At 42.0% G+C, this 14,175-nt stretch overlaps 1 protein-coding gene and 1 long non-coding RNA gene across 5 annotated transcripts in view; one reads left to right on the top strand and one right to left on the bottom strand.

Annotated features, from left to right (window-relative positions):
* Window positions 1–946, top strand: part of LOC138053200 (uncharacterized) — a 9,802-nt gene extending 8,856 nt beyond the window's left edge. For all 4 annotated transcript variants that reach the window (XM_068899981.1, XM_068899885.1, XM_068900034.1 and 1 more), the window contains one exon: window positions 1–946. This exon is cut by the window's left edge and continues 324 nt beyond it. The gene's annotated coding sequence lies outside the window, so the exon portion shown is untranslated.
* Window positions 947–4,844: 3,898 nt separating this feature from the next.
* LOC138051464 (uncharacterized) lies at window positions 4,845–6,248 on the bottom strand. Its single transcript, XR_011132823.1, has 3 exons — window positions 5,981–6,248; window positions 5,521–5,631; window positions 4,845–5,117 (listed from the first exon to the last, which is right to left on the bottom strand). It is a non-coding gene; the product is annotated as an uncharacterized lncRNA (long non-coding RNA).
* Between the last annotated feature and the right edge of the window lie 7,927 nt (window positions 6,249–14,175).

Genomic DNA, 14,175 nt, shown 5'->3' with positions numbered 1-14,175 from the left:
ACATGCCTGCAAAACGAGAATCCTCTGGAGAATTGTTCCACTGAGAATAGGGGAAGAGACCTTTTGATTCGAAGAAAACTTTTGAGCATCGAAGGCTACCTTTTGCAATTGAAAGGCCTATTTGGAAACCACGTTGAAGATCTGTCCCTACCTGATCTGGCATTTCAAGGGGAGGTACATTCGGTCCGGTATGTAGAAGAAAATGCTCTGGGTGCTACCAGTGAAGTACCGTGCGTCCTCAGCCTTTCTGAGAGAGAATTACGCAGCGAAAGCGAAAGTGACGATGAAGATGACGTTGTTGATGACTTTGCAGAAGACTACGAAACTACCAGACTGTTGATAAACATTTCAGATTTCTAATCTGTGTAGTCAGTGGCAGCTACATGCCGCTATACCTATATATTTTTGTATCACCATCCTTTTAATTTTTTTCCTAAAAATTTGAGAAATTTAAGCGAAGAAAGCTTCGAGAGAAGCCGAGGAAGGAGAAGAAGAGAAAATTACAATGAAAATCACTGTAAAGCTGAGAGAAATAGAGCGAGAGACAAAACACTTATCTATAACGGTTAGTTTTCAGGTAATGTTTTCCTTCTTAATATATAAGCTTATGCCTCGCTGCCTCCCCTAAAAAACGAAGAAGGTCTGAAAACGTTTGCAATTCTGTATTGACAGAGATTGACATATTTCAACAATCTCATTTGGAGGCTTTTTGTGTGAAATGGTGTCCAGTCGTGAGCGCCTTTGTTTGAGGCTGTGAAATTGCAGTCGAGTTTGCGAATTTACTACGCTTTAGGTTGACGTTTAAATTAGTAAGATTTTTGCTGTTGTTGTGAACTGAAGAGAGAGGGAGTAAAGGTTCATAGTCAAACGGAAAATGTGGTGAAAGAGATCACTGTGCATGGTATTTCAGTTTTATTTGATTAAAATTGTTGGCTATTGTTTGCAAGGCTTGTTTGTCTACTGCTGTCAGCTCAGAGGTGTTTGATCTCTTTGATCACTGTAAACTGTATACAGTAATGACCATTAATTTTGTACTATATGCAGAAGAATAATTATTTCCATGTACGCTATATTGCTTTCTGGGGTTAGAAACGGGAACTCCGCTTTTAGGCTTGGCTAAATCTGATCTAAATAAAGGTCAATTAGCAGGATATTATTTATTTATTTGTCGTGGTCGATGATACGCAGTCTGAATGGACTCCCGCGAGTTCAGGCGTTCCTCAAGGAACTGTGCTAGGCGTTGCTCTCTTTAACCTCTGTATTGATGATATGGCAAGCGATTGATTCTATCCGTCGTTTTGTTGTCGACTACATGCCTACTATTTTTCGCTGTTTAATGAATATGCGGGAAAAGCAGACCTTAACTGGTGTTATTGAGATCCAAAAAGAAAATTGGGAGTGACCACGCATGTTTCGAAGATAATTTATCAACATTATTTGTAAAAAGCTCTGCAATACAGAGCAATGTATGGGGTTCTTTTCCAAATCGAAGCTTAATTATCTCTGAAAAATGCATGGTTACCCCTTAGGGGTTTAGGGGGTCACAGCTCCTTTCCTGGGGGTTGCTACCACGTGAGAACAAGGCCGTTCAGGCCGTTCTCCTATATGCAGAGCATTCCCCAGGGACGATGAAGACTAACCACCTCATTACACATGCATATCTTTGGGTTAGGGGGTTTAGCTCAAAATCGGGGAGAGCTAGAGCCAAATGACAGGTTTTTCTCAAATGTGTAGAGAATTCACTAGAGACGATCAAGAGTAACCAATGTCATATTTGCATGTAACTTTTCACTGGCCCAATGCATTTCAAGGGCTTAGAGGGTCCCAACTCCTTTCCAGAGTGGCTGCTACCAACGTGGGAACAGGCTGTTCTCCCATGTGCGGAGCATTCCCCAGGGACGAGGAAGACTAAACAATGGTACCACAAGATGCACCATCTGATGGCAAATGCATTTCTTGGGGTTAGGGGGGCCCAGCACCAAACCGGGAGGGGGGGGGGGGGAAAGCCGAAAAACAGTTTTCTCTGTGGTATGTAGAGTATTTCAAAGGGGCAACGGAAAGTAAGTAATAGCATATTTGCATGTAACTTTCCATGGCCAATGCATTTCTTGGGGCTAGGGTGTGTCCCAGCTCCTTTCCAGAGGGGGGGAGGGGTGCTACCACATGGAAACGGGCCGTTCTCCCATATGCAGAGCCTTCCCCAGGGACGATATAAACTAACCAGGGTTACCACAAGATGCGCATTTCCATGGCGAATGCATATCTTGGGGTTAGGGGGACCCAGGTCAAAACCGGGGGGATATATGGCAAAATAACAGGCTTTTCTCACATGTGTACAGCATTCCCTGGGGACGATGGAGACAAACCAATATCATATTCGCATGTAACTTTACATGGGGAATGCATTTCTTGGGGTTAAATGGGTCTCAGCTCTTTTCCGGGGGGTGCTACCAACTGAAATCAAGCGGTTCTCTCATGTTTTCATGATGGAGACTAACCAATGATATCACGTGATAGCCCCTTTGATGGTGCATGTATATCTGTTACTAAGGGGGTTACAGCACCAAACCGGGGGGAGCTAGATGCCAATGACCACTTCGCCCCAAGGTGTTCCTGCATGCTCAGCCGAAGGTGGTACGGTCAAACCAACAAAACCAAGGGATGCGTCGTGCGACGCTGATTCGCTCTGACGTAGTTGAAAGGGCGCAGCTCTTAAGGGGGGGGAAATGGCAAGGTCCCAAAGATCGCAACTTTGCAGTGCTGTCGATTATTCTGCGGGGGAACAAAAACAAAACCAACCCAACCAAGGGATTGCCCGTATCAAGACCTATCCTCATGGTCCAGTCTCGCGCTCTCCGATCAAATCCGGGGGGAGTTAGACCCAGAAAACCGAAAACCAGTTTTTCAAGTATAACTCCCCCGAGATTTAGAATCCGGCCAATCCGAGAGGAACCGTCGGAGAGCCAAGGGGGGCACGTCACGTGACCAAAGGAGGAGTTCGGGGGGCACTTTTGTCTCAAAATAAGGGTGTTCTCGGGCCTCTGGCACGTACAGGTCGATTCGCCCTGGGGCGACACGGTGCCAAAAGTTGTTGGGCAAAGGGCTCTTGGCGCATGGGCAGTAGGGTCTCAAGGGAATAAAACGCAGGAATGTTACAGACATAAAACGGTGCACAGGATACCCAATGTAACACAGGGTGCCCAAACTTCGTCACGTGATAGATCTAGCCGAGACCTTTCCAACGGTATATAGATATTTGGGATTAGTTCCACAGAAAGCCGAACTTGGGGGAACTTGGCCGTGCAGATCCTGTGTTAGGGCCGATTTACACGATACGATTTTGTCGCATGCGACAAGCTCACGACAGGCCTACGACATGACTTACGATTGTCGCAGCGTTTTAAAACATGTTTTAAAGTGCTACGACATTTTTCTGACGTACACAACAATCGTAAATCATGTCGTGAGCCTGTCGTAAGCCGTTGTCGCATGCGACAAAGTCGTACCGTGTAAATCGGCCCTTAGTTTTAGTTCCACACAAGATTTGAAAGCCTTCAGAAGTCGATTAGAGTAATCGTCGCCAAGTTTGATACTCTACGAGGCTCAAACTGGGCATACACCCGCGGGCGGGGGTGGGGGGGTGGGGATGGGACGGGGATCAGGAGATTCGTGAAATAAGGGGGGATTACACACAACCGGGGGAGTTTTGGCCCAAAAACCCGTTTCTCTATCGTATGCAGGGCGTTCCCTATGGACGACAGAGTAGCCAATAGCATATCTGGATGTAACTTCCCATGGGAAATGCATTTCTTGGGGTTAGGGGGTCCCAGCACCAAATCAGGGGGTGCCACCACGTGAGAACAGGCTATTCTCTCGTATGAAGAGCATTTCCTAGGGACGATGAAGAAAAACCAATGCCACCACCAGATGCACCACACCATTTTGCATGTTTTTCTATGGGTCCGGGGGTCCTGGCTGTCCAGGTAGGGAAATTACGGCCCCAAAACGTGTTTTTCTCACGTGTGCAGACTCTTCGTTACGAGTCACAGAGAGGCGGAGATCACGTCTGGCGCCCGGGCCACCGTGGGACCGATTCCCGGGGACTCGGGGCGGCCTGCAGAGTCCAATAAAAAAAAAAGCCCTCCCCGCTCTGGGTCAGGGCGCAGGAGGGGCCTTCCCTTGGAGAGTTGGAATGATTTTTTCCTGGGCCCAAACGGGCCAGATTCTCGCGTATATGACCGGGAATCGGCCCAAACGGGCCACTTTTACCCTTGTCCGACCGGGAATCGGCCTGACTTCTGCCGAAGGGAACTGCATGCTTCCCGTTGGAATTTTTGCTCAGGCTTTTGGTGCATTGAGTTTCTCTTAAATCACTTTTGACCTTTGCATATTGATCCCAAATAAATAGTTCGGTGAACTTTACTGGCCTACCACGCCCTAATATGTATCCGCGTGTCCGGTTAGTAGCACTGTGGGAAATTTTGCCTATTTGAAAGGTGTTCGCTATAGTGTCCTATAGAGGCTGCGCACACATAGCTTGCCAGATAAAGCCACAATTAAGGTGATATCCTTTTTTTGTAGCGTGACAGTATCGTGGCATTTATATAAAATGAAATTGCCGTAGCACAGTTTTGGCACGGAAAAGTCAACATATCGGTCAGAGGGTTCCGGATATCCTGCGACATCATAACATGTTTTTAACTTGTTTGGGAGGGTGTAATACATTGTGACAGAAATTTAAATTTTGAACCTCTTGTCTTGACCCTCGGCGAGGTTTTCGTAGCATAAAATGTTTTCGAGTTGCCCTTGACGTAAACGATCGATCTGCTTTTTTGCCAAAAAAGTCATTTATTAATGAGTGATTGGTGAGTTACATTTTCCACATCTTATATAAATTATAATTTGATAAATTCAGTTTAACTCTTGCAGACACCTCAAAGCACAGTCTAATGTAAGAACATTCGTTATATAAAAAAAAATTGGAATAAAGTAAAGTCAGCTAGCTAGTCATCTTCATCTGTTACTTCTCCTTGGGGATTTATTTGACTTGCACCAAGTAAACGTTCCACCGTATGGCGAGAACAGCCTTCTCTGGTCATCATGACATATACAATTGCCTGTCAAACATAACAAAAGTATTTGTGAGATGTGGTCCATAGTAATTCAACTAGTATGTTTATGTTTAATATGGTTTCATATCAGATTAGCGAATACGTTGGTGTCGTCCAGCGCGGTGTGTGAATAAAATTAAATTGCACGAGTAAAAGAATTAGGGAGAACCGAGTAGGTTGCCACAATTAGTTAAGAAATGTGTGGAGAGAAAAATCTCAGTTAAATGGAATTGCAAAATCTCGTCAGTTTATGTTGCAACTAAAAAACTGATGTTCAGATTTCCACAATTAATGTTAATGATGAAATGGTATATGAAATAAATCATAGCTTCACTTGACAATTAATGTTGTAAGTAGTAGCAAAAAAAACGGGAAACAATCCAATCGAAGTAGTACTGATATGTTATACCTCAGGAACCAAGACAGACAAAACGTAGCTACACATCCTTGTGTTGTGTTGGTTGAAATCAGACCAAAATTCTGACAAGAAGGATTGTACTTCTAAGGTAAATCGCCGAATCTGAAAATGAAGAAACTTTGAAGTCGTCACATACATAACTTTTCCAATACATAGACATTTTGTTTGTGTTTTTTCCAAACATTTTCTCACTTGTTTAACGGGAACGTCCAGAGTGGAAGGGGAAGGGGAAGGGGTGAGAGTGGTTAGATATGTTCTTTGTAAGTCCGACATTATAAACAGAAAAAGACTAAATTTTTGGTGACACGTAGCTTGTGAAACCACTCAGCTGTGGGTTTGAATTGTCATCACAAACGTCTTCCGTCCTGATTTCTCTAAATGTTAACTCTGGATTTTATACCATTGTAAGAAAGTTTAGCGTGTTTTAAAGACAGGATCGAGACATGCATACCATTGAAGATGAGAAAGGGCCGCAGATGGCACAACTTAAATGCAACACGTCTGATTGCTTGTTTCTGTTGAACAACGTGTGCCTCTTGCTGGCTGTATTAGCGTAAAGGATGTTCTTTAAATGTGTTAAAGTTGAAACGGCTCGAAAAACCGAAAATATTGAAATAACTTCTCAGTGATTACTAGCCGGTATAAGTGTAGCCAGCCATCGTATACGATGCAATCCGGTATTCCATGATTCTGGGTGTATTTGATCGCTACTTCGCCGAAAAATAATTAAAATGGCAAATTTAAGCAAGCAAAAATGTGTTAAAGTTGAAACGGCTAGAATAACCGAAAATATTGAAATCCAGTCTCCGTGATCATTAGCCAGTATAAGAGCATCCAGCCATCGTATACGATGGCGTCCGGTATTCCATGATTCTGGGTGTAATTGACCGCTATTTCGCCCAAAAATAGCGAAAATGGCAATTTTGAGAAGGATAAATATGTGTTAAAGTTGAAACAGCTGGAAAAACCCAAAATATTGAAATAATTTCTTGGTGATCATTATCCAGTATAAGTGTAGCCAGCCATCGTATACGATGCAATCCGGTATTCCATGATTCTGGGTGTATTTGATCGCTACTTCGCCGAAAAATAATTAAAATGGCAAATTTAAGCAAGCAAAATGTGTTAAAGTTGAAACGGCTCGAAAAACCGAAAATATTGAAATAACTTCTCAGTGATTACTAGCCGGTATAAGTGTAGCCAGCCATCGTATACGATGCCATCCGGTATTCCATGATTCTGGGTGTATTTGATCGCTACTTCGCCGAAAAATAATTAAAATGGCAAATTTAAGCAAGCAAAAATGTGTGTTAAAGTTGAAACGGCTAGAATAACCGAAAATATTGAAATCCAGTCTCCGTGATCATTAGCCAGTATAAGAGTACCCAGCCATCGTATACGATGGCGTCCGGTATTACTGGGTTCTGGGTGTAATTGACCGCTATTTCGCCCAAAAATGGCGAAAATTGCAATTTTGAGAAAGATAAATATGTGTTAAAGTTGAAACAGCTAGAAAAACCCAAAATATTGAAATAATTTCTTAGTGATCATTATGCAGTATAAGTGTAGCCAGCCATCGTATACGATGCCGTCCAGTATCCATTGATTCTGGCTGTATTTGATCGCTTTTTCGCCGAAAAATAAAGAAAATGGCAATTTTAAGGAAGAATAAATGTGTGTTAAAGTTGAAATGGCCAGAAAACCCGAAAACGTTGAAATCATTTCCCAGTGATTATTAGCCGTTATAAGTGTAGCCAGCCATCGTATACGATGGCGTCCGTATGCCTTGATTCTGGGTGTAATTGATTGCTATTTCGCGGAAAAAGAGTAAAAATGGTGATTTTGAGGAGGAAAAATATGTGTTTAAGTTGAAACAGCTAGAAAAACCCAAAATATTGAGATAACTTCTCGGTGATTATTAACTAGTATAAGTGTAGCCAGCCATCGTATACGATGATGTCCGGTATTCATTGATTCTGAGTGTATTTGATCGCTACTTCACCGAAAAATGATGAAAATGGCAATTTTAAGGAAGAACCAATGTGTGTTAAAGTTAAAACGGCTAGAAAAACCGAAAATGTTGAGATGATTTCTCAGTGATTATTATTAGCCAGTGTAAGTGTAGCCAGCCATCGTATACGATGGTGTCCGGTATTCCTTGGTTCTGGGTGTAATTGATCACTATTTCGCCAAAAATAGTGAAAATGGAAATTTTTGGGAGCATAAACGTGTGTTAAAGTTGAAACGGCCAGAAAAACCCAACATATTGGAATCACTTTTCAATGAATATCAACCAATATAAGTGTAGCCAGTCATCGTATACGAGGGAGTCCGGGTTTCTTTGATTCTGGGTGTATTTGATCGCTATTTCGCCGAAAAATAAAGAAAATGGCAATTAAGTAGGATGAATCTGTGTTAAAGTTGAAACGTGTAAAAAAACACAAGTTATTGAAATTACTCTTCAGTGAATATTAACCGGTACGGATGTACCCTGTCGTCGTATACGATTGAGGTTCCGGGGTTGTTGTGGGTAATGTCATATAGTATACGATTGACGGCTGATAGCCGCGTACGATGGTGCATTTTTAGCGGCTATCACCCATAGGGATCGAGTGAATCGGGTGCGTTTCCAGTCTGGTCTCAATTGCTAGAGAACCAACCTCCTCCAATGGTCTCTCTCAGGTAAGAGGGAGCTCAAGCAACGACAACGGCGACGGCAACGAGAACGTCACAAATTTGCATATTTAATGGGCAAAAAACAAGATCTTTGCACGCTCCGCACGTGCGTTTTTTAAGCTTTTATTTATTTCTTCGCCGTCGTCAACAAAACTACAACGTGAATAGCCAAATTTGAGGCTTTATAGTCTGGTTTAAACTGTGACATAAGCATAAGCAAAAGCTGTGTAAACCGTGAGTGACATAAGCATAAGCAAAAGCAGAAGCATAAGCATAAGAAAGAAATCGTTTCCATTTTCTTATGCGTAGGCTTATGGTTATGTTACGTTTATAACAGTAAACCGGGCCGGGGGGCCAACATAAACATAAGCGTAAGACCGAGGTGTCAGCTGTTTTTATGCCAACGGATATTCAAAATAGGGAGCTTACGAAACGAGGACGACGACGGCTACGAGGACTTCATTTAAAAATACGAGTTCACGTTATTCATATCACTACGAAACTATTTCATGTCGTTTCGCGTTAAAAATGTGTAATAACTGTTGAGGAATTAAACTGGTATGAGTGGGTTGGACGCGTACAGAGAGAACTGAAAATTCATCGTCATGTGCTAACGTCCTCCACAGAAACTTGAATTTGGTCATTTCACGTCGTCATCTAGGAGATGACGGCAAAGAAATGTACCAAAATGTAAAACGCACGTGCAGAGCCATTGTTTTTGCTCACTAAACCTATTGTTTTGTAGCGTCGTCGTTGCCGTCGGCGTCGTCGTTTCGTAAGCTCTCTATTAATAGTGCCTAAGACGGCGTCCGAAGGTACTGTTTTTTTACAAGAAACTTGCTGAGACGGTTCGCAATTATCCCTGCCTTTGCGACAAATCGCCAAACATAAAATTCTTAGTCTGCTGGTTGCAGTTCCCGAGTCTCCTTGTTCTTTCCTCTTCCGGGAAATATCCCTTAGAAAATACCCAACAGGACCTCCTCAGTCTGTTTTCTCGTTCTATTTCTTGTCGCCGTCGTCTTCTTCTATAGAGCAGAAGGAGTGATAGTAGGAGGAGAATTTCTTCTTCGTCCGTCATTTTGGAAACGTTTCTCATCGCATTGTCCACCTATTTTTTTCCGGCGCAAACTGCGCTTGCGTAGGTCACTTTTCTTATGCTTATGCAATATCTTATCCTTTAGCAAGGACGTCAGCACTTGAAGATAAATTTTCATTTGCTCCCCTAAATTAAGCGTCGTTCTGACCAGTATCATTCTTGAGGAACTACCACACCCTAATCATATTAAAAAGGATGAAATAACGGCGGGTCTAATCTGCAAGTCGCAGGTCACAGGTTGCAGGTCATTGTTTCACCAATACAAAAAGTATCCGAAAGGTTAGCTTTTAAGAATGTTTAGGATACTTTCTGTATTGGTGAAACAATGACCTGCAACCTGTGACCTGCGACCTGCAGATTAGACCCGCCGATGAAATGATCACGAGGCGATTAAAATATTAAACGTGAATTCATATTTTGAGATGACTTTCTCGTTGTGATCGCCGTTGTCGTTCCTTAAGCTCCCAATTACCTCAAAAAGTAAACGGTTACTTCTGAAGATATATGTTGAGACATACCAAACTTTAAGTCAATAAAACTCTATTTCAGTTATGCGCTTGTTTAAGCTCATGTTTGTCACCGCACTTTGAGTTCAAGAAAATTATCTATTATGGCATTCTTCATATTCGCTAATCGACGATAACAGTCAATCCAGAAAAAATTAGGAATTGCCGATAATCGTCATTTCAGAGGTACAGTTCATGTTGCCGTCCTGCTTCACGGAAGGGAAAAAGAGAGACCCTGGGAACGAGGTTGAAAAGGAACAAGGAAGGCGCGCTCATGTTCTCCCGCGGGTTCTCCTTTCACTTCCCCTTCGAACGCCAGCCACGCAGGCTGCTCGATTGCTTGCAACAAGATCGCGAAACTAGGTCCCACTTGTTCCAGCAGAGAAGGGATAATTTTATCCACTGGATAAAAAACTATTTAGTTTTCCTAATTGGTGAACTTTTTGAAACTCGATTATTTGACGAGGACTATCAAACTGCCATATGATAAGGGCTTGTCGACTTCCCCACATGTCCCTACTTAATCAGTATACATACCCTCCTGTGTTTTATGACAATGAACGTCCTTTGTGGCTGCGGCGCTTTGTTCTTGTTTATCAGCCGCTTTTCTCGAGTAGTAAATTAACGGAGGACGAGATCTTTGTCCTACAATCTTCAGTTTCATCGCCTTCGGTGGCTTTAGAATAATATCAGCCTAAGTTCGGTTTTCTGAAAGTATAAGGTTCCAGTTTCTGAACAAGAAAAGACTCATGGCTGAGCTTAACAAGAGAGGAGTCAGTTTGTCGATGTGGTAACAAAAGGCGATACTGGTGAAAAGACAGAGAAACAGTACCCGGAGTGAGGATCGGGGAATGCGATGACAGGAACGGAAAATTATGAACAGGGATTAAAGGAATCTAAACGAAAACTCTTTAAAACGCTTCTTTTTCGCTTGATGAAGTCTAAAGTCGTATGGTATTCTGACAACCAAAATGTTACTTCCATTCGTCTTAAAGGCAGCCGGAAGGCCGACCTTCAATTGCTCGCCTTTAGAGCCTTCCACATTTATCTTCAGTGTCGTATATCTCGGGATCCTAAGTGGATCCCTAGGGACCTTAACTCTAGGGCAGATCTTATCAGTAGGCTTATCGACTTTGATGATTACGAGCTTAACTACGCCATTTTTCAGGGCTTAGACGAGCTCTGGGGCCCTCATATCGTGGATAGGTTCGCCTGCAACTACAATGCCAAGCTACCAAGATTTAACTCTAGGTTTTTCCAACCAGGTTCCGAGGCGGTTGACGCGTTTTGCCAGGACTGGAGATTTGATAACAATTGGTTGTGTCCCCCAGTTTGTCTCATCGCTAGGGTCATTCAGCATTTGGAGTTATGTCAGGCCAGAGGGACCCTAATAGCCCCCTTGTGGAAGTCATCTTTCTTTGGGAATTCCTGTTCTAAAGATGGAGTCCACTGGAGCAGCTTTGTCACCGACTGGATGTACCTTCCCAAGTTCCAGGAGCTGTTCATCAAAGGAAAAGCACGCAACTCCCTCTTTGGTTCCAGATCATTAGACTTCGACGTTTTAGCGCTTAGAATCGATTTCAGTCGTCCCAGGCCCCCCTCATCCCTTAGAGGGTATTGTACACTGCCTCCCGGCAAATGTAGCTCGTGTTCTTAGGCCTCTACTCGCTTGTTGCTTTTATAGTTTCCCCGGGTTCTCTCAATTACCGTTTTGTATAAAATCTCATTTTTGGTCCTTAGCCCGTCTTAGGTTCGCTATGTTAGTTTAGCGTCTTACCTGTCGTTCGTTTTAGCACTCGCGATTTAGAACTATTATAGACTCGCACGTATGTCTTGCCTGTGTTCTCTAATTACAATTATTTAGAAACTGTTTTGTGCTCCTTTTGTGTCTCCTCAGATGTTTTTTGTTCCGGTTTCTGGCGAGGTCAGGTGACGCCAGGAAATAGTTTCGTCCAGGGTCTCACGGACAGATTGTCTCACCTTGGTTTTCGCGCATTGAGCCAAAACCACTGTATGAATCTACCCAAGCGCAGGCTTTCTGGGATGTCTCAGTCTATGCAGAGCATACTACGGTGCTGGCCAATAGAGTAGATGCACGCATTATTGATCACAAGGAAAAGAAAGAACTGTTAGTGGAAAATGAGTTGCCTTTGGATTGACAACCGCGAGAAGAAAGAGGCTGAAATTACGGACCCCTACGCTTCGAACGTATCAAGCGTTACCCAAACTATAAGATCGTATAACTTAACGTCATCATGGACTTACTGGGTGGTTGGTCGAAGGAACTTGAAGTGCAGATGAACAGGATCTTCGGTTCACGTACACTTGACATTTTGAAGAGGATGCAAAAGGCGGTACTGTCGAGCCCCTTAAACATCGCTCGCACCTTCAAAGTCATAACCAAGTGAACTTGATCAAGGACGGATGATACTTACTCATGAGGGAACCTGTTTATTTAAATCAGTTTTGATTTTGTAATTTGCTTAGGATTTAGATTTTTACGCAAATTCGTGTCAGCAACATAGGTCACGAGGTGCGCCCTATGGAGCTTACTTTAGTAGCATTCATACGTTTTATAATAATAATAATAATAATGATGATGATGATGATGACGATGACGATGACAATGACGATGATGATGATAATAATAATAACATTATTTATATAGCGCTCTATACAAAAGTTCTAAGGCGCTTAACAATGGAAGAAGAAAATAGAATAATAAAACTTACATTACCTACGAAATAAAATAACTTTTAAAAGGATACGTTTTGAGAGATGACTTAAAAGCACTGACCCTGGGTTTACACCTAATATAGTTAGGAAGGCAGTTCCATAACTTAGGGGCACATACAGAAAATTCCCGGTCTCCATTAGTTTTTAGATTCGATGGAGGAACTTGAAGCTGAAATTTAGATGAAGACCTTAATAACCTATTTGGGCTGTATAAGTGCAAAAGATTGCCAATGTAACAAGGAGCTAAGTTATTAAGAGCTTTAAAAGTTATTTAAAAGTAATACAATGTTCAACGGGCAGCCAATGAAGCTCCCTGAGTAATCGCCTGATACGGTCATACTTATGAACTTGCGTTGATGTCTGTTACTCATACTGCGATGACAGCACAATAATAATACAATTTCTTTCGAAGTAAATCACACGACGCAGATTTTAAACTCGTCCGTTTCGAGAAATAGACATATTGTCTTACCATTGTGTCCTTGCCATGGTTTCACACTACCTTTAAACTTTAAACTTTATTGAATTTGTTGTGCGTACAAAATAACATCAGCAACTGGAGAAGAAAACAGGACGTTGTCCCAATTGATATTCAACTCCAATAAATATTAACAAAATAGTAATAATAATTATAATCGTAAAAGTATAGTAATAAAAAGAGTAATAATTATCATATGATATTATTTACAATCAAGTTAATTTAAAAATAGCTTCATTAACTTACACCCTCACGACTTGGAAGATTATAAGGAAGGGTTTTATCAACATAAAAATCTAAAAGCCTCCTTTTAAAAGTATGAAATGAGTCCACGCTTTTAATATTCCTTGGTAGTTTGTTCCAAAAATTTGATAGACCTGTAATAAAAGGAACGTTTTAAGTAAATTTGTTTTGCGTGTGGTATTTGGTAATTTAATTCACTCGAATTACTCGTTTTCTGCCGAACTACAGTTTGACAGAAAAAATCTTGGTGACCCAGATCAATATAGCATGCTCTAGCGTTATAGATAAGTACCAAGTCTTTCATTTCCCTTCTATATTCTAGTGGTAATAAAGAAAGTTTTAACAGCCGATCCCTGTAGGAAATATTCCTTGCATAATTCAAGATAAACTTTGTGGCCCTGCGCTGAACATTTTCTAGTAATATTTTTTCTTTTGACGTGTAGAGTGACCATAGTTCACAAGCGTACTCTAGTCGTGGTCGAACCCCGCTGGGGTCGAACAATTGAGCAGTATAAAAGGTTCTTGATGTCAGGATCATTGACATCTCTACAGACCCTACGAATAAGGCCAAGCTTTCTATTTGCTTTAGAGGAGATCAGTTTTATATGTTGAGACCATTGGAGAGTGTTGGTGACAGTTATGCCCAAGTCTTTAATTTCGCTAACTGTTGCCAGTGGGGACCCGTTAAGGCGGTATTCTTGTTTTGTGGGAATTTTCTTCCTAGAGATATTCAAGGCCTTACATTTGGGTATACTGAGACACATTTTCCAGGTATCACTCCAGATTGAGAGCTGCGTTAGGTCTTGTTGAAGTGAACCTAACGCAGCTCTCAATCTTGAGTGATACCTGGAAAATGTGTCTCAGTGTACCCAAATGTAAGGCCTTGGTGTCTGTTACTCATACTGCGATGA

Source organism: Montipora capricornis, chromosome 1, assembly GCF_036669925.1.
Source record: "Montipora capricornis isolate CH-2021 chromosome 1, ASM3666992v2, whole genome shotgun sequence".
NCBI lineage: Eukaryota > Metazoa > Cnidaria > Anthozoa > Scleractinia > Acroporidae > Montipora > Montipora capricornis.
Note: the sequence above shows the minus strand (reverse complement) of the source record. Positions and strands in the feature narration are given on the sequence as shown.